The sequence below is a fragment of the Schistocerca cancellata genome, chromosome 4 (assembly GCF_023864275.1).
Source record: "Schistocerca cancellata isolate TAMUIC-IGC-003103 chromosome 4, iqSchCanc2.1, whole genome shotgun sequence".
Lineage (NCBI taxonomy): Eukaryota > Metazoa > Arthropoda > Insecta > Orthoptera > Acrididae > Schistocerca > Schistocerca cancellata.
The window spans coordinates 937,788,555-937,808,381 of NC_064629.1; the positions used below are offsets into that span (position 1 = coordinate 937,788,555).

The 19,827-nt window shown below is 42.4% G+C and overlaps 1 pseudogene; it reads right to left on the reverse strand.

Annotated features, from left to right (window-relative positions):
* Positions 1-18,085: 18,085 nt before the first annotated feature.
* Positions 18,086-18,203, reverse strand: LOC126185717 (5S ribosomal RNA; annotated as a pseudogene).
* Between the last annotated feature and the right edge of the window lie 1,624 nt (positions 18,204-19,827).

Below are 19,827 nucleotides of genomic sequence, written 5' to 3' on the forward strand. Positions count from 1 at the left end.
GACATTATTATGTGTTTGTTTGTGTATTAAAGAAACTGCTTACAATTCATGACTGTTATAAATGTAGGACAGTACTTGTGGATGGCAGCCAAGACTTAGACGCAAATGACAAAGTTTATTGTCATTTTAAAAGTTATGAAGGCAACTTTGGAAGCCTATTTATTTGTACAGAAGATGTCAAAGAATTTTTAACTCATTGTGAGACTAAGATGACTTCTACTTTTGATGAATATGCTCACATAAGTAATTGTGGTGCTTTCTTTGTGAACATGTTGATGGACATCCCCAATTTTCCACCTGGGTGCTGTGCTGAAACCAAGCTGCTGTTAATAAGACTGTTTGTGAAAGTGAGGCTTTTTACATCGTTAAATTCAGGAATCAAGACTTAGTCTGTAGAAGCAAGAGAAGAAATAAAAAAGTGATGATGCTGCCTCATTTGGGTTGCTAAAGTGTTAGGACTGACTCATTCATTTAATTTTATTTTCGTTAAATGTATCAATGGGATATAATAAAATTTTAAAACAGTCATACTTTTTATTGAGATAACCTGGTACCACAAAGAATAAGACGGAAATTGTATTTTTGGAAGTAGGCTTCTTGCAAAGCAGAACGTAATGAAAAGTGATGTGCCGCTTCATTTTTACACAAGGTAGATCATCTATATACTTAATATGTGGGATATACAGTGTGTATTCTCTTACTTTCAGTGGAATAAGTGCGACTGTATGCTACTTCTTAATTATTTCTTCAAGAATATGTTGCAGCTTATGTCAATTCATTCAATTGTTCGTGCTCTGTTTACTTATATTTCACGATCATTTATGTCTCTCGCTGTTCTTCTAACATTTGTGACGCAAAAATATATTAACTATTTTGTAAATTACGTACAAAACGAATTAAAAACAAACATTATTTTTACGTCGCATCTGCCGTCAGAGTAAGGCGAGCTTTCTGGCCGCTAGGGGCGCTAGTGTCACTTTAACTGTCAAATGGTAACAACTTTCACAGCAGTAAGTGTCGCGACTGCATATATTAGACTGTGCCACAAGTTGAAGTAAGCGCAATCAACAATTCAACAAGAATCAACTTAATTTTTTTAAGGAACTCCTCGACAGAATAGAAGGAGTGACCCATGAGGAAACTCTTCAGTTTCGATTTGAAAGTGTGTGGATTACTGCTAAGATTTTTGAATTCGAGCGATAGCTTATTGAAAATGGATGCAGCAGTATACTGCACACCTTTCTGCACAAGAGTTAAGGAAGTCCGATCCAAATGCAGGTTTGATTTCTGCCGAGTATTAACTGAGTGAAAGCTGCTTATTCTTGGGAATAAGATAATACTGTTAACAAGAAATGACAGTAAGGAATATATATATTGAAAAACCTGTGTCAAAACACCCAGACTCGTGAACAGGGGTCGACAAGGGGTTCGTGAACTTACACCACTTGTTGCCCCAACTGCCCGTTTCTGAACCAAAAATATCCTTTTAGAATGGGAATAGTTAACCCAAAATATAATACCATACGACATAAGAGATTGGAAATAAATGAAGTAGACTAATTTTCATGTCGAAATTTCACTCACTTCAGATACCGTTCAAATAGTAAAAATGGCAGCATTAAGTCTTTCAACAAGAGACTGAATGTGGGTTTTCCATGACAGTTCACTATCTATCTGAACACCTAGATATTTGAAACGTTCAGTTTCACTAATCATTTGCCCATTCTGTGAAATTAAAATGTCAGGTTTTTTTAAATTGTGTGTTGGAAACTGCAAAACCTGAGTCTTACTGTGATTTAGCAATAGTTTATTTTCTACAAGACTTGAACTTAGGTCACGAACTGCACTATTTCAAACCTGGCCAATGTTTCACACAACATCCTTTACCACCATGCTAGTGTCATCAGCAAACAGAAATATTTTAGAGTTACCCATAATACTATATCATTTATATACATGAGGGACAGGAGTGGCCCCAACACCGATCCCAGGGGCACCCCCAGTTAATGTACCCCACTCAGACTCACCATATCACAGCCATTCTTAACAATGTGAATAATGACCTTTTGCTGTCTGTTGCTAAAGTAAGAGGTGAACCAATTGTTAGCTACTCCCTGTATTCTGTAATGGTCCAACTTCTGGAGCAATATTTTGTGATCAACACAATCAAATGCCTTATTAAAATCAAAAAATACGCCTAGCATTCGAAACCTTTTGTGCAACTCATCCTGTACCTCACAGAGGAAGGAGAATATAGAATTTTCAGTTGTTAAATGACTTTTGTACATTTCATAGCAAATTGTGTGACATAAAATGATCAATTATCCTTACGTACACAGCCTTTTCAATAACTTAAGCAAACACTGATGGCATAGAGATAGGTCTAAAATATCCTACATTATCCTTTTCTCCCTTTATTAAGTGGCTTTACTATCGAGTACTTTAATCGTTCAGGAAACTGACCATTCCTAAAGGAAAAATTACAGATATGGCTAAATGCAGGGCTAACATGTGCATCACAGTACTTAAATATTACGCTACACACTCCATCGTACCCAGGAGAGCCCTTAGTCTTCAGTGATTTAATTATTGACTCAATCTCCTCCTTGTCTGTATCATAGAGGAGTATTTCAGACATCAATCTCGAAAATTCATTTGCCAAGAAAGTTATATGATTCCCTGTAGAAACTAAATTTTTATTTAATTCACCAGCAATACTCAGAAAATGATTGTTAAATACTGTACATATATCTGATTTATCAGTAACAGAAATATTTTTATTATTAACTGACTTTATATTGTCGACCTTATGCTGTTGACCAGAAACTTCCTTCACAACTGACCATATGGTTTTAATTTTATCCTGTGAATTAGCTATTCTATTTGCATACCACACACTCTTTGACTTCCTTATAATATTTTTAAGCACTTTACAATACTGTTTGTAATGAACTACTGTAGCTTGATAGTGACTACTTCTAACATTTTGATATAATTCCCACTTTGTTCTACATGATATCCTTATCCCACCGGTCAGCCACCCAGGCTGCCTATCACCGCTAGTACCCCATTTAGAACGTTGTAATGGAAAGCAACTCTAAAGGAGCATGAGAAATGTGTTAAGGAAAGCATTGTATTTGTCATCTATGTTATTAGCACTATAAACATCCTGTCACTCTTGTTCCTTGACGAGGTTTAAAAACCTCTCAATTGCTGTTGGATTAACTTTCCTACATAGTTTGTAATTCTATGTAACATTTGTTTGGGTGCAAAAGCATTTTAGTGTTAAAATTTTTGCATCATGGTCTGAAAGGCCATTCACCCTTTTACTAACAGAATTCCCATCTAGTAAAGAAGTTCTTCCCATGGGCGCCATTGGAGATCGCCGATATTATTTCTTTCATTCATGATCTGTAGTAAACTGACATTTTCAAAGTACTTAACGATTTATTCGGACGGTATTATGTTACGTGCAATAGGACTCCAACTTGACCTGCACTAAGACGTAATTAAATCACACGTAGGTCCTTATGTACTGAAAATGGTGAAATACTTTTTTGTGTGTGTATATAGCCTATAATGATTAACTGTTTTTGAGCATGGATTCGTTTAAGTAACTGCAATAATTATACAGGATTCCATGCTACATTTTTGTGTCAGTAAAATCTAAGAAGGATCCATGCCTTCGCATATCTTTGTAGTGAAACCAAAATCAAAGTAAAAATAAAAACAAAATATATATATTAAATTAAATAATAAAACCCCACATTCACAGTCCATTCAACAACAGCCACATTAATAGGTTATATATGAATTGATAACACAAGGTGTTCCAACAGTTGATCAGTTACAGTCATTCCACCAGGAAGGAGGTACATGGCTCGTGTTGTCTGTAGTTCAAACATGCCTAGACGGTCAATACCGCGGATCAATCGCGTCCGCATTGTTACTTTGTGCCAGGAAGGACTCTCAACAATGGAAGTGTCCAGACGTCTCGGAGTGAACCAAAGTGATGTTGTTCGGACATGGAGGAGATACAGAGAGACAGGAACTGTCGATGACATGCCTCGCTCAGGCCATCCAAGGGCTACTACTGCAGTGGATGACCGCTACCTACGGATTATGGCTCGGAGGAACGCTGACACCAACGCCACCATGCTGAATAATATTTTCATGCAGTCACAGGAGATCGTGTTACGACTCAAACTGTGCACAATATGCTGCATGATGCGCAACTTCACTCCCGATATACATGGCGGGGTCCATCTTTGCAATCATGACACCATGCAGTGCGGTACAAATGTTCCCAACAACATGCCGAATGGACCGCTCAGGATTAGCATCTCTTTCTCTTCGCCGATGAGTTTAACATATGCCTTCAACCAGACAATCGTCAGAGACGTGTTTGAAGGCAATCCGATCTGGCTGAACGCCTTAGACACACTGTCCAGCGAGTGCAGCAAGGTGGAGGTTCCCTGATGTTTTGGGGTGGCATTATGTGAGGCCGATGTACGTCGCTGGTAGTCATAGAAGGCGCCGCAATGCCTGTACGACACGTGAATGCTATCCTCCGACCGAAAGTGCAACCATATCGGCAGCATATTGACGAGGCATTCGTCTTCATGGACGACAATTCGCGCCCCCATCGAACACATTTTGTGAATGACTTCGTTCAGGATAACGACATCACTCGACTATAGTGGCCAGCATATTCTCCTGACTTGAACCCTATCGAACGTGTCTGGGAAAAGGGCTACTTATGGATGACGTGGCCCACCAACCACTCTGAGGGATATACGCGTAATCGCCGTAGACGAGTGGGACAATCTGGACCAACAGTGCCTTGATGAACTTGTGGATAGTATGTCACGACGAATACAGGCATATATCAACGCTAGAGGACACGCTACTGAGTATTAGAGGAATCGGTGTGCACAGCAATCTGGACCGCCACCCCTGAAGGTCTCGCTGTATGGTGGTACAACATGCAATGTGTGGTTTTCATGAGCAATAAAAAGGGCAGAAATGATGGTTATGTTGATGTCTGTTTTAATTTTCTGTATATGTTCCGGAACTCTCGGAACCGAGGTGATGGAAAACTTTTTTTGATGTGTGTATTAGAAACATTTCAACCTGTCACTAACAGAAATAATGAAAATTTATCAAATTACTAGTTAGCAAGGTGCCAGGTTTGAGTGGTGGCCATGTCACCGAAATTCATTAAAGAAATCTGTGTTAGTTTGGATAACACACTCAACCTCCCCTTTAACTACCACAGTTCCTATCACACAACAGACAATTTATGGAGGAAATTATGATATAGCCTTGTTTGTGGTCAGTTTAAGAGTTGCATCTTCGACATAATTCTGTTTATGATAATTTAATAGCTGATCACTCGTATCTGGCCAAGGTCCTGTGATAAAGGTGAAATTTCACTACTAAATAATACAGAGATTTTGGTATCATAAAGTGATTTATTGCGATAATTCCGAAAGTATTATCAGACACAAATATTGAATGGAATATACGCAAGAACAATGTAACTTAAATAATTAGATGTTGGCTGAATTCATGTACAGGAGTGGGAACAACCAGAACATTGTAGAGCCCTACAAACTTCGTGAATGAGAGTATGCCTTGACACGTTATCCCTGACTATTACGAACAATACCGATCAGAGATGAGTGTCCTTGATACAGATCACACATGCAAGCCGTGACTGTGTATGGCGACAAGGTGACATCGTAAGCTGGGAGAGATCAAATTAACTACACTACTGAGCCGGTGCTGTGAATACATTACCACCTGCAAGAAGGGCCTCGTGCCGACAGCTCGAAGCACAGGGATGATGTTGCAGCTGCTCTCAGTGGCAGTCCGTGCCCGTGTATAAAGACCCGACCAAAATAGCGAACGCGAAATGACAAACAAATCCGACTGTTGTCACCAAGTGGTAAAAGACAGGTTCTCTGCTCGGATTACCGTGATAATAATACTTCTGTCTCTTGCAATCGCCTTCACTCTGGCTTGGGCTGTTGTGAGGGAGGAGACCAGACAGCGAGGTCATTGGCCTCATCGGATTAGGGAAGGACGGGGAGGGAAGTCGACCGTGCCCTTTCAATGGAACCAACTCGGCACTTGCATGTAGCGATTTAGGGAAATCACGGAAAACCTAAATCAGGATGGCGGGATGCGGGAATGAACCGTCGTCCTCCAGATGCGAGTCCAGTGTTTTCACTCTGGCTGACCAAAAGTGAAGAACTCTGATGTTCACTCTGCTAGTCCAGGAGCGAAACACATCTCTCTGGCCGTCCAGAAGCGAAATAGTTAGTTACGTGTTCCATTGATCTGTGAACTCCTCACTTCACCTTCACACCGCAACGTTAGCGCCTTGTCCCCACCATGCAGCAAAATATCCAATTGTGGGAGGACCCAGAAACAGCTGCCAGTAATACTCTTAGGTTCTGCCACTCCTTTTCCCTCAAACCATTACAACAAATTTTCCTTGTATCACGGGTTGTCCCGCCAAATTCGGAGAGTGCTCTTTTGCATCAGCATTCGTCATACCGGTCCACCAGTCAGATGACTTTTTCTGTGTATGAACAGGAAGGTATAGACATAAACAGCCTCTCGCCGCTGGACGGCAGTGGTCTACGTGGGCACCGTACTATCGACCCACGTGGACGCAGATATTAAAATTCTCCGAACCAACACCGACAATGCAGCGGTCCGGCGTCATCTGGTAGGCGGGAGGGGGGCACCAGGAGCCAGCCCCGATGCTGTGCACGTCCAACACAAGAAGTGTTTTACATCTTACTACGGTGTATAAGGTACAAAATATTAACAGAGTCGTTATGCGTGTAGAGGCATTTTATTTCACAAAGCAAAAAGTGGTCGTTTGTTACATCAGTGTACGTATGACTGCAAAAATTATGTAAGAACAGCTACCTAGATGGGGAATGGCTTCAAATCAGTGAAAAATATCTGTTAATAAACTGCATTTGTCATATGTAAGAAACTAATACTAAACAGAAAGCGTTGTTCAGAAGAGGGTTGAAGCATTAGGACCTACTTTAGTTTAACTGTACAGATGATTATGATTAGGAATTTGGTGCACCCAAATTCAAATAAGCTGAGATGAGTAGGCTACAATGAAAATTTTTTGTACACGGTTGTGGCTGGTGCTACCTCAGAAATCGCGACAGATTCGTAAATAAACTATTATTTGTGACAAAAAAGAATATAAATGTCTTTGGTCTGTGTTTCAGTTGCAGTCATTTATTGCATTAATAATAACATTCTACAAGCTGCTACAAAAACAAAGATTTAAAAAAAATTGCAAGCAGCCATTACTGAACCTACGTCACACTTCACACCTCTTGAATCTATCACTCTACTCACGAGGCCATTATGAATTAGCGCACATTGGAACTTTATTATTGCTCATATTACCTCTCCTGAGTGTTTTCACCACAGTTGCATCAATAATTGACATTTAATGTGTCAAGGTAAAGTTTTTGAATAAATCTTCAATGCATCATTGCTCTCAAACAGCACATTAGTTTCTAGCAGACATTGGGGCCTATTGAAACGGATGTATATATTGGCATTTAAAAAGTTGTCGATGATATGAGTACAGCAAAGATGATCAGCCAAAATACGCTCCACTTCTTGTGAGGTATACAGCAAGCCCCAATCTGAAGTAGGAGAGAGTATTGGGACAACCTACATTCTGTTGCAAAGTACCATTATCCAAGATGGCGGCAATGACGTCATCCAAGATGACGACCCTGACGTCATACAAGATGGCGGATTTTGGTGGGAGAGTGCCAACCACCCTCCCCTCCCCTCTCCTAGAAAAATGGCGAGAAGTTCAAATTCCAATAGGATAATGCATTACACCATGGTTATCTCCACTAATCTAAGAAAATCGTGGGAAGATAAATCACTAGGGTTACCTCCACTAACCTAAGTCATCCGACCATGACCTCATCCAAGGAAATCGCGCCAATTTTGAATTTTGACAGGAAGATAAGTTGCATGGGGTTTCTCTACTAAGCTAAAAAAATGATGTGAAAGAAAGGATACTTGGACTATCCTCAGTAACCAGATCATCACATCCTCTTAAGGATTCGTGGGAAAAGCACTAGACCAGTGTTGAACATAAGTCTTTATTTTGCATGCACCAGTCTTTATGTAAACAATTTAATGCAACACACCCATCCAGTGCATTCACCACGAGGTCCAGACTCCAACTGACCTAGTACACAGTACCACCACCAGAGGGCACTATCATCTTTGATGTAATCTAAGATGCAGGGGTAAATGGCGACAGACACTCTCTCCAACACGATATCTAAAGTCTAACTGATCTAGTACACAGTACTGACACCAGAGGGTGCTTTCATCCCTCCTGTGATGTAATTCCAATATGGTGGTCTGGAGGTGGAAAATGGCTCAAAAATGACTCAGCCTGCGCTGGGCTGCTGGGGAGAGTAAGAAAGAAGTGTACTTTATTTATTTTGGAGCCGTTTATTTAGGGATGGAGTATATTTATCACACTGATACAAAACACATGGTTGGGCTCACAATACACAGTCTGCAGACCTGTAAACTACTCCTAAAGAACGCTCTGCATACATGCAAACAACTCCTAACTTACCGAAATAATTTCAGTACAGACCTGCAAACTATTCCTAAATAATGCATCACAGTGATGTGTAGACACGCTCAGTACTCGTAAACTGTCCAAATAGTGCATAACACAGCCTACAGAGCTGCTCACAAAATAATGCAACAGACACATGCAGACACCACCCACCATCCCCAGCCCATTGGACCGCATACATTCCCAGAAGTCGGGATCAACCGACAGCCCCACGATGTGATGCAGCCATCAACTGTCAAACCACGCACATGCGCCCGTTCGGGTCCAGCATGCATGAGGTGGTGGCATTCCATTCATACTCAACACCTGGGAAATGTCTCTTGAAATACATGTTCACCTTGGCGCCGTTGCTGATGAGACCAGACGAAAGTGCAGACACTCCAAGATGAGATGCGCGTGCACGTTCACTGCTGCTGGCATGAACCCTCCCTCTACCTGCAGTCCGGTGAAGAGTTTATTGCTAAGCGATGCTGCAGAAATCCGTTCCAGAATAGCACAAGTTACTTCCTCTCTAGCAGTTGCAATGGACCATGCATGACGTGTGGCTGACATATCACTGTGCATAGCTACATACCGTCGCAAGCGCATCTAGCAACATTCTCAATGTTATACTGAAGCCACATGGCTGTCTAAAATAATAACCAAGTCGAAATCTAGTAAATTGCGTAGTGTCCCAGAAATACTTAATGTGCACTTTTGTTGGAGTTTTCGAGATGTCTCAGCTTGTATGCACGGAAATTCTTTCCCCAACGGTACCTGTTTACCAAAATGGCGCAGAATAACATCGAATGCACTCTTTCCAGCGGACCCAACGTGATACCCTTCCTGCCCTCAACATACTCAAACATTCTCACGGCTATGTAGAGACACCAATATCCCAGCACAAAGGATGTCTTAGGAATGACTCGATCATTATCATTTGCTCTTATCGAATTTACCCGCCCAATTACACATGCCATCGGTATCAAAGCACCATTCACCTTTCATTCCTTTCCACAAGCAGGTCTTTCAATAGTAAAATTATTTTGCGCAGATTGCTAAATTGCATTGACAGCTAAACCCGCAAAGTTGTCTACAGATCATCAAATACATACGAGACTCACAAGAATATTGGAAGTCTGGAACATATTTACTAGTGTAACTCCAATTAAATATTACGATTGCTGCTAAAATCTGACACCGATAGATGTACAGGAATGAAACTTCCTGGCAGACTAAAACTGTGTGCCGGACCGAGACTCGAATTCGGGACCTTTACATTTCGCGGGCAAGTGCTCTACCAACTGGGCTACCCGAGCATGACTCACGCACCATCCTCACAGCTTTACTTCTGATAGTACTTCATCTCCTACCTTCCAAACTTTACAGAAGCTCTACTGCGAACCTTGCAGAAATATCACTCCTGAAAGGAAGGATATTGCGGAGACATGGCTTAGTCACAGCCTAGGGGATGTTTCCAGAATGAGATTTTCACTCTGCACCGGAGGTCCGGAGTTCGATTCTCGGTCCGGCGCACAGTTTTAATCTGCCAGGAAGTTTCATATCAGCACAAACTCCGCCGCAGAGTGAAAATCTCATTCTGATGTACAGGTAATGTCTCCTCTGGATGGCTGAGCTTCAGGAACTAACTTCAGAATCTATAACACAGACGATTTTCCACGTAAAAAATCTCTCTCATACCCTAGTCGTTATCGATGTGCTTGAATATTAGAGCATTAAACCTATATCCAACCCAGCAATATATCACCACGTACCGTGTCGATGTAGTAAACATACAATTCATATCCTCCACCATACAAAATCATCCCTTTTACATCAGAAAGCCGTCGGTGGATCTAAGTCACTCTCTGAACTGTTCTACAAATTCGGCCTCGTTTCGCTCCTCGGCACGAACGCATTACTGTTCCTGATCCAGACCTGCTTGCTTGCTTGCTCTCTTTTCTACACCAATCTCCAGACTCTGGGATTACAAGAAGATATCTAATCTTGCATGGTTTGCTAGATTATCATACCATTTGCTCAGTACGTCTCGATATCAGGCAAATATCAATATCCCTTGCATAGCAGTACCGCTCGCGCTATATCATTCCGAAGATATAGACCGGAAATTATTTCTCTAGAAACCCGAAACTTTAGCTAGGTGGGGCGTGCTGTAAACCACTGACTAACTAGAAACCTGTCGCGTCTCTGAAAACATTTACTCGGCAACTCGAAACAAATACAGGAAACTGATATTTCCACTCTTGAATACCGATCTCAGTGCTGTAGTAGATTCCAAATCATCCCTATAATTTACAAGGTCAACATGTCTCGAGAACCGGCAAACGTGTCTTCCACACGCTAGATGCACAAACCTCAACTAAATAAAGATGCGAAATGTGCAGAAGCAGTCAACTTAACAGTTTACGTGGGAGGGAATAACGATCCAGTGCAAATGCACCTCCATATTTAATCTTCTCACATTTCCACGCAATCACGAAAACTATCCAACAAAATACTAAGTATTAGTTCGCTATTTGGTCGTCTAGAGGACAACACGGTTAATTCATATACATTCCTACACTCAACAGGCCTCTCCGTTCTGACAGCACCTAGCGTTACGAGAAACGTGAATCACTCCTACACAAGTCACCAGCGCTGCAGGCCGAGCACGCACAGGTACAATCAATCATCCTAACAAATCACTCACACATATATTTCATCCATGTACTTGCAACTAAATATTACAATCGCCGTCTCAGTTGAACGATATTCGACAATGAGCGAAGTATGGGAAATACACCCTGCTGAGGGCTGTGGCTCTAGACATGAAAATATCTGTACCGTCTTTATGACTGGACATAGTTATTTCCTTTACACATGTCGGAACACAAACACATACATTATAAGCGTGATGCTCAAATGCGAACATATCACACACCCCCACTACTACTACGCATAATACTTGCCCAATAAATGATTCTACATGGTGCAAAATAATACTGACCGAAAATCAATGATGGGTGGGCATGTGTCTTAGGTTTTCTTGTGAGTGAAACCACTCTGTCTTAGAAAGAGAGATGTAATCGGCCAGATGTTAAAGAAACCAGATCGCAACAAGCGGTCCAGATTCTACAGGTGCACACAAGTATCCATGTTAAAAGCTATACCCGCTTTGCAAATCGAGGTACGACATTAACTCTGAATGAGGTGGTTTTTTCTGGACAAATACAGTTACGGTGATCGTAGGAATGTGTATTATCAGACCAACACGTATCCCACGATGCAAGCTCGTGATAAAATTACTGCATTTTGAAAGCGATTCGGCTAAGGAACGTGGTGTTATATAAGCGGTATTTGCGACTCCCTCACACCGCCCCAGCTAGATAATTCTATAGTATTTGTAGTGCATTCTGTCTCCATACCATATCAGTGGTTCTGCGGTATTTCCACTGAGCTATAGGCGATGACCGATTGAGAAGGAACACAAACACTAGTAGAAGAGGATGTGCTGATTGATGTCGTAAGAAATGTACACTAGCTTCTCAGATCTCTAGTGTTACGCTATCCACTAGAAATGACGTCTGGGATTTGGAAACAGGTCTTTCCATCCAAGCACATACCTGCGTTGGATCCTATTGACATCTACATCTACATCTACACGGTTACTCTGCAATTCTAACCTGTCTGCTACAGTAAAATTACAACCTGGTTTTAGTCAACGCCTACGCATCTTGCAAGTGCACCCATCTCCACAGCTTTCCACATGTAATCATTCCAATTTAAGTCGGAACTGAGCAGAAGTCGGAGAAAACCATATACACCACCTTCTGCAACTTGTGTAGAAACAGAACGACCTGAGTTAGTGCAACATTACCATGTTTTGACCATTCGGCGGAAAGCGCGCGATGTGGTACGTATCCGATGTAGATACAGATACTAGAGTCCTAAGCAGATCAACGTCCACTCAAATCTATCAGCCCAACATGCTATCATCGTCATTATCTACCGCCAAACAGAGAAAAATTACGAACTATAAAAGGTCCGCTAATTTCATCCGATATAGAAGTCACAAGAAGAGAATAGAAGCTTTCGAAATGTGGTGCTACAGAAGAATGCTGAAGATTAGATGGGTAGATCACATAACTAATGAGGAAGTATTGAATAGGATTGGGGAGAAGAGAAGTTTCTGGCACAACTTGACCAGAAGAAGGGATCGGTTGGTAGGACATATTCTGAGGCATCAAGGGATCACCAATTTAGTATTGGAGGGCAGCGTGGAGGGTAAAAATCGTAGGGGGAGACCAAGAGATGAATACACTAAGCAGATTCAGAAGATGTAGGTTGCAGTAGGTACTGGGAGATGAAGAAGCTTGCACAGGATAGAGTAGCATGGAGAGCTGCATCAAACCAGTCTCAGGACTGAAGACCACAACAACAACATAGAAGTCACCTAGGCACCAATGCTGGCGCAATAACGCAAAGCTGCGGTGCGGTCCAGCGTGGAGAAAGAGATTTCGCAATGCTGCCTAGAACAGCCCTAGAATGGCACTTTGAAATCTGTTACTATACATCGATGAGAAGTGCTAAGCTCCTCGACATGGGCGCATCTCGAGATGGGTGAGGACCCCATTTATTCGTGAGACGTGGGGTGTAGTGGTCTTCTTCTCGTCGGTTGCAGAGTAATTTGCCAACGGTGCTGCTGGGCGGGTTGACCAATGACAGTGTGAGGAGGGTCTTTCACTCTTTAATTTTACCCTAAGACAGCGAGAATGCCGTGTGACTCCCATACGCAGAGAGATAGATCGTAAATTAACATGCTCGAGGTTATAGAAATATGTGGAGCGCTGTCTGGTATACTTTGATGATTTGTGTGTTCGAGAATTAACACTGAATGGACGTGCTACACAGTCATCCACCCATGTTCGCAATGATACTCGCAAAGTGGAGAAGGCGTGGTTTTGCTATGATACTGAAACTGGGCAAACATGCTGTCACATCATTGGCCGGTGTTGGGGTTACTGTAATGTTCGCCCTATCAACCATGATGCTTATTATTAGAGTACATCGATGGTGTCTTTCCCATCCCACCCGTGCGCTGACACGCTGTTGGTTACCACATAACGATTGAATGATATCACTTGTTTGAGTTGGGGAAAGAGTTTTGGTGGAGAGACAGCACCTTCTGGGGTGGATAACACCGAAACACTGATCGCCTACATGAGTGCAGTATGAGGAATCAGTCGAAGGGCAACGCAGAGCCATCAGCTATTCCGTCAGTGTGAGAGACGAGTCTAAACGTAGAGCTCGTAACTGTCTTTTATTTACACTACTGGCCATTAAAATTGCTACACCAAGAAGAAATGAAGATGATAAACGGATATTCATTGAACAAATACATTATACTAGAACTGACATGTGATTACATTTTCACGCAATTTGGGTGCATAGACCCTGAGAAAGCAGTACCCAGAACAACCACCTCTGACCATAATAACGGGCTTGATACGCCTGGGCATTGAGTCAAACAGAGCTTGGATAGCATGCACAGGTACAGCTGCCCATGCAGCTTCAACACGATACCACAGTTCATCAAGAGTAGTGACTGGCGTGTTGTGACGAGCCACTTGCTCGGCCACCATTGACCAGACGTTTTCAATTGGTGAGAGATCTGGAGAATGTGCTGGCCAGGGCAGCAGTCGAACATTTTCTGTATCCAGAAAGGCCCGTACAGGACCTGCAACATGCGGTCGTGCATTATCTTGCTGAAATGTACGGTTTTGCAGGGATCGAATGAAGAGTAGAGCCACAGGTCGTAACACATCTGAAATGTAACGTCCACTGTTCAAAGTGCTGTCAATGCGAACAAGAGGTGACCGAGACGTGTAACCAATGGCACCCCGTACCATCACGCTGGGTGATAAGCCAGTATGGCGATGACGAATACATGCTTCCAATGTGCGTTTACTGCGATGTCACCAAACACGGATGCGACCATCATGATGCTGTAAAAAGAACCTGAATTCATCCGAAAAAATGACGTTTTGCCATTCGTGCACCAAGGTTCGTCGTTTTGAGTACACCATCGCATGCGCTCCTGTCTGTGATGGAGCGTCAAGGGTAACCGCAGCCACGGTCTCCGAGCTGATAGTCCGTGCTGCTGCAAACGTCGTCGAACTGTTCGTGTAGATGGTTGTTGTCTTGCAAACGTCCCCATCTGCTGACTCAGGGATCGAGACGTGGCTGCACGACCCATTACAGCCATGTGGATAAGATGCCTGTCATCTCGACTGCTAATCATACGAGGCCATTGGGATTCAGCACGGCATTCCGTATTACCCTCCTGAACCCACCGTTTCCATATTCTGCTAACAGTCATTGGATCTCGACCAACGCGAGCAGAAATGTCGCGATACGATAAACCGCAATCGCGATAGGCTACAATTCGACCTTTATCAAAGTCGGAAACGTGATGGTACGCATTTCTCCTCCTTACACGAAGCATCACAACAACGTTTTATCAGGCAACGCCGGTCAATTGCTGGTTGTGTATGAGAAATCGGTTGGAAACTTTCCTCATGTCAGCACGTTGTAGGTGTCGCCACCAGCGCCAACCTTGTGTGAATGCTCTGAAAAGCTAATCATTTGCATATCGCAGCATCTTCTTCCTGTCGGTTAAATTTCGCGTCTGTAGCACGTCATCTTCGTGGTGTAGCAATTTTATTGGCCAGTAGTGTAAAGTCAGCTGATGTGTGGCGGGTTATGCTATCCGCTATAAGATTTACACCGTGCAACATCTAGTTTCCTGCGAAAGGCCATGGATCATAACTTCTTAATGTCAGTTTAGAACCTGGCACAGACCTCAAAGTCGTGGCAGAAAAACGAAGTGTTTGGCATTGTACAAAAACGTGTTAGACAACAGTGTTTCAACCAACTAAACAGGACCACAGGGAGCGTCTTTTGCGACTTAGTACAGTCTGTGGGATACGATCATTCACCTAGAGTATAGGTGATCAAAATTTAAAGTGGCCTTTGCACTGCCTGTATATTTAATAGGATCGTTCCACACGGGCAGCAGTAGCAGCAGCAGTTTGAGGTTTAAATTCGGCGAGGGACGGGGTATAGGGTGAGCAGTACTCGGAGGTCTGCACACTGCTCTATTCTGGGGAGTGTTGCGAAATCTCTTTCTTCACGCTGGACCGCACTCCACCTTTGCGTCAGTGCGCCAGCATTGGTGCCTAGGTGGCTTCTATATCGGTTGAAGTTAGTGGACCTTATATAGTTCGTAATTTTTCTCTAGTTGGGCTGATAGATTTGAATGGACATGGATCTGCTTCGGACTGTAGTATCTGTATCTAGTTCAGATACGTACCTCATTGCGCGCATTTCCGCCGAATGGTCAAAACACGGTCCCGTTGCACTAACTCAGGTCGTTCTGTTTCTGCATGGATTGCAGAAGGTGGTGGACATGTCTTTCTCCGGCTTCTGCTCAGTTCCGACATAAATTGAAACGATCACATGTGGAAAACTGTGGAGATGGGGGTGTGGTGTTTCAAAAGTCTAATCAGGAAACATCGCGTTTCTTTACCGCTTGATCGGCGCCAGGTAAAAAATGTTAATATATATATTTATTTATTTGTAGTATGTTAAGTGGAGACTTGTTATTTAAAAAGATTTTGTTTCTGTTCTTTCATGTCGAGCGTGGCAGCAAGATGATCCAGTGGGGACTGCAGACGCGGCGGACGACGAGAGCTAACCACTATCGCATCGTAGTCGACGGCCGGCGGCTGGAAGAACCGTTCAAACATCATGCTGACCATTATTAAAATATGTTGTATGTTTTTTTTTTATAAAATGAAAAGGGAGTTCAGTGTTGAATGTGGAATGATAAAGATTGTAATTGGATGTCAATTGGTTATCAACTGTTAAATAAACTTCGAGTTGGAAGTTAAAACAGTCAGTTGACTCTGTTGTTACGACATACATCGTAAATATTACTTATGTGTGAAATTTGCAAATTTTATTAAAATTCAAACTTCTTGAAGAGATTCTGGCAGAATTTTATCAGGAGTGTGGACGATCTTCAATAATTAACTAGTTTAAAGTTTTATTAATGAGAAGTCGACACGTATTGACATTTTGAAAATAATCGATACTGTGAAGTGTATTAAAATTCTGTTTTAAGACTTTATCGGCGATTGTGGTCAAGAAGATCGGTTTTAAAGTAGAATATTTCGTTAAATGAGAACAAGATTGTTTCTTTAGTGACATTAATTAATTATTTAAGGAAAAATTAGGAGAATTTCAAATTATTCTGGCAAAGATATCAAGGAGTGTCAGACCGCACAACGAACATATATAAACTCTGGGACTTTGTTGAACTGTCAAAAAAATTTTTTTTTGACGATAAAACTTTTCTACAACAGGGACTGGGGAATTTTGCTGCGTCTACCCTCATCTTCTAGGTTGAATCTGCTTCAACGTAATGTTTTTCTCTATGGCTTCTTCAAGTAACTAGGAAAAGAACTTATAATTTGATCTGCGGCGGACCGTCGATATTGGGTACACGGTTAGGCTGTTATGAAGCCTGTTGGTTTGCAGATTGCCTTTCTTTCCCCTGCTGCAGACATTGTTGCTGAGTTGCTGCGACAGGATCGGCGGTTTAGCGCAGGGGGCAGTTGCAAGATGCGCAGGGGGTGACTGAAACAACCAGCAGACAGGTTCGCTGAAGGTGACTCGCTGCGAGATACGAGAGTGCCAGAAATATGATTGAGTAGTGGTTGTAATCATTAGTGGAATTGTCGATTTGTTGGCGAAAATACATGTTCAAAGCCGGTGGTAGACAGAAAAAATCTTCCGAAATTGTACTAACTGCTTTCTGTGAGAATTGCTTTGAACAATTAGTTCACGAGCCCACACGAATTGTAAATGGTTGCGAAAACACACTTGACCTCTTAACCACAAATAATCCTGATCTAATAGAGAGCGTCATGACGGATACAGGGATTAGTGAACACAAGGTCATTGTAGCGAGGCTCAAAATCGTATCAACCAAAACCACTAAAAATAAACGCAAAACATATCTATTTAAAACAGCAGATAAAAATTCGCTCGATGCCTTCCTAAGAGAGAGTCTCCATTCCTTCCAAGCTAATTATGTAAGTATAGACCAGATATGGCTCAAATTCAAAGATACACTATCGACAGCAATAGATAGATCCATAAAAGCTGAAGCCCTCCCGAACAGGCGATGAACGTCCAACGGTACTGACCTGCCGCTGTACCGTCCTCAGCTCATAGGCGTCACTGAATGCGGATACGGAGGGGCATGTGGTCAGCACACCGCTCTCCCGGCCGTATGTCAGCTTCCGAGACCGGAGCCGCTACTTCTCGGTCAAGTAGCTCCGCAGTTTGCCTCACAAGGGCTGAGTGCACCCCTCTTGCCAACAGCGCTCGGCAGACCGGACGGTCACCCATCCGAGTCCTAGCCCAGCCCGACAGCGCTTAACATCGGTGATCTAACGGGAACCGGTGTTACCATTGTGGCAAGGCCGTCGGCGCAGATAGATTCGTACCGCATAAGTTAATAAGTGACTGGACTGATCCACCATGGTACACATAACACGTCAGAACACTGTTGCAGAAGCGACGAAAAAAGCATGCCAAATTCAGAAGAAAGCAAAATCCCCAAGACTGGCTAAATTTCACGGAAGCTCGAAATTTAGTGCGGACGTCGATGCGAGATGCTTTTAATAGTTTCCACAATGAAATATTGTCTCAAAATATGGTAGAAAACCCAAAGAGATTCTGGTCGTACGTAAAGTACACCAGTGGCAAAAAACAGTCAACACCGTCACTGCGCGATAGCGTTGGAAATGTTACCGATGATGGTGCCACTAAAACTAAATACAGTCTTCCGTATTTCCTTCACGAAGGAAAACGAAGTAAATACTCCAGAATTCGAAACCAGAACAGCTGTTAGCATGAGTGACATAAAAGTAGATATCTTAGGTGTTTAGAAACAACTCAAATCACTTAAGAAAGGCAAGTCTTCCGGTTCAGATGGTATACAAATCACGTTTCTCTCAGAGTTTGCAGACACAATAGCGCCTTTCTTAGCAATCATATACAACTGCTCACTTGACGAAAGGGCAGTTCCTAAAGAACGGAAAGTAGCACAGGTCACACCAATATTCAAGAAGGGAAGTAGGAGGAACCCATTGAATTACAGACGCATATCACTGACCTCAATTTGCAGTAGGATTTTCTAGGATATACTGTACTCGAACATTATGAATCACCTTGAAGAAAATGACTTATTGACTCATAACCAACACGGATTCACAAAATATCGTTCTTGTGCAACACAGCTAGCTCTTTATTCCCATGAGGTAATGAGGGCTGTCGACAAGGGATCTCAGATCGATTCCCTATTTCTAGATTTCCAGAAGGCTTCTGATACCGCTCCTCACAAGCGACTATTAATCAGATTGCGTGTATATGGAGTATCGTCACAGTTGTGTGACTGGATTCGTGATTTCCTCTCAGAGAGGTCACAGTTCGTAGTGATAAGCAGTAAACCGTCGAGTAGAACGGAAGTGATATCTGGCGTTCCACAAGGTAGTGTCATAGGCCCTCTGCTGTTCCCGATTTATATAAATGATCTAGGTGATAATCTGAGCAGCTCCCTTGGATTGTTTGCAAATGACGCTGTAATTTACCGTCTAGTAAAATCATCAGACGATCAATTCCAATTACAAAATGATCTAGAGAGAATTTCTGTATGGTCCGAAAAGTAGCAATTAGCACTAAACAAAGAAAAGTGCGAGGTCATCCACATGGGTACTAAAAGAAATCCGATAAATTTCGGGTATACGACAAACCGCACAAATCTAAGGGCTGTCAATTCGACTAAATACCTAGAAATTACAATTACGAGCAACTTAAATTGGCAAGACCACATAGATAATATTGTGGGAAAGGCGAAACAAAGACTGCACTTTGCTGCCAGAACACTTAGAAAATGCTACCCACCCACTAAAGAGACAGCCTGCGTTATACTCGTCCGTATTCTGCTGGAATATTGCTGTGCGGTATGGGATCCTTACCAAGACATCGAAAAAGTGCAAACAAGGGCAGCTCGTTTCGTGTTATCGCGCAATAGGGGTGAGAGTGTCACTGAT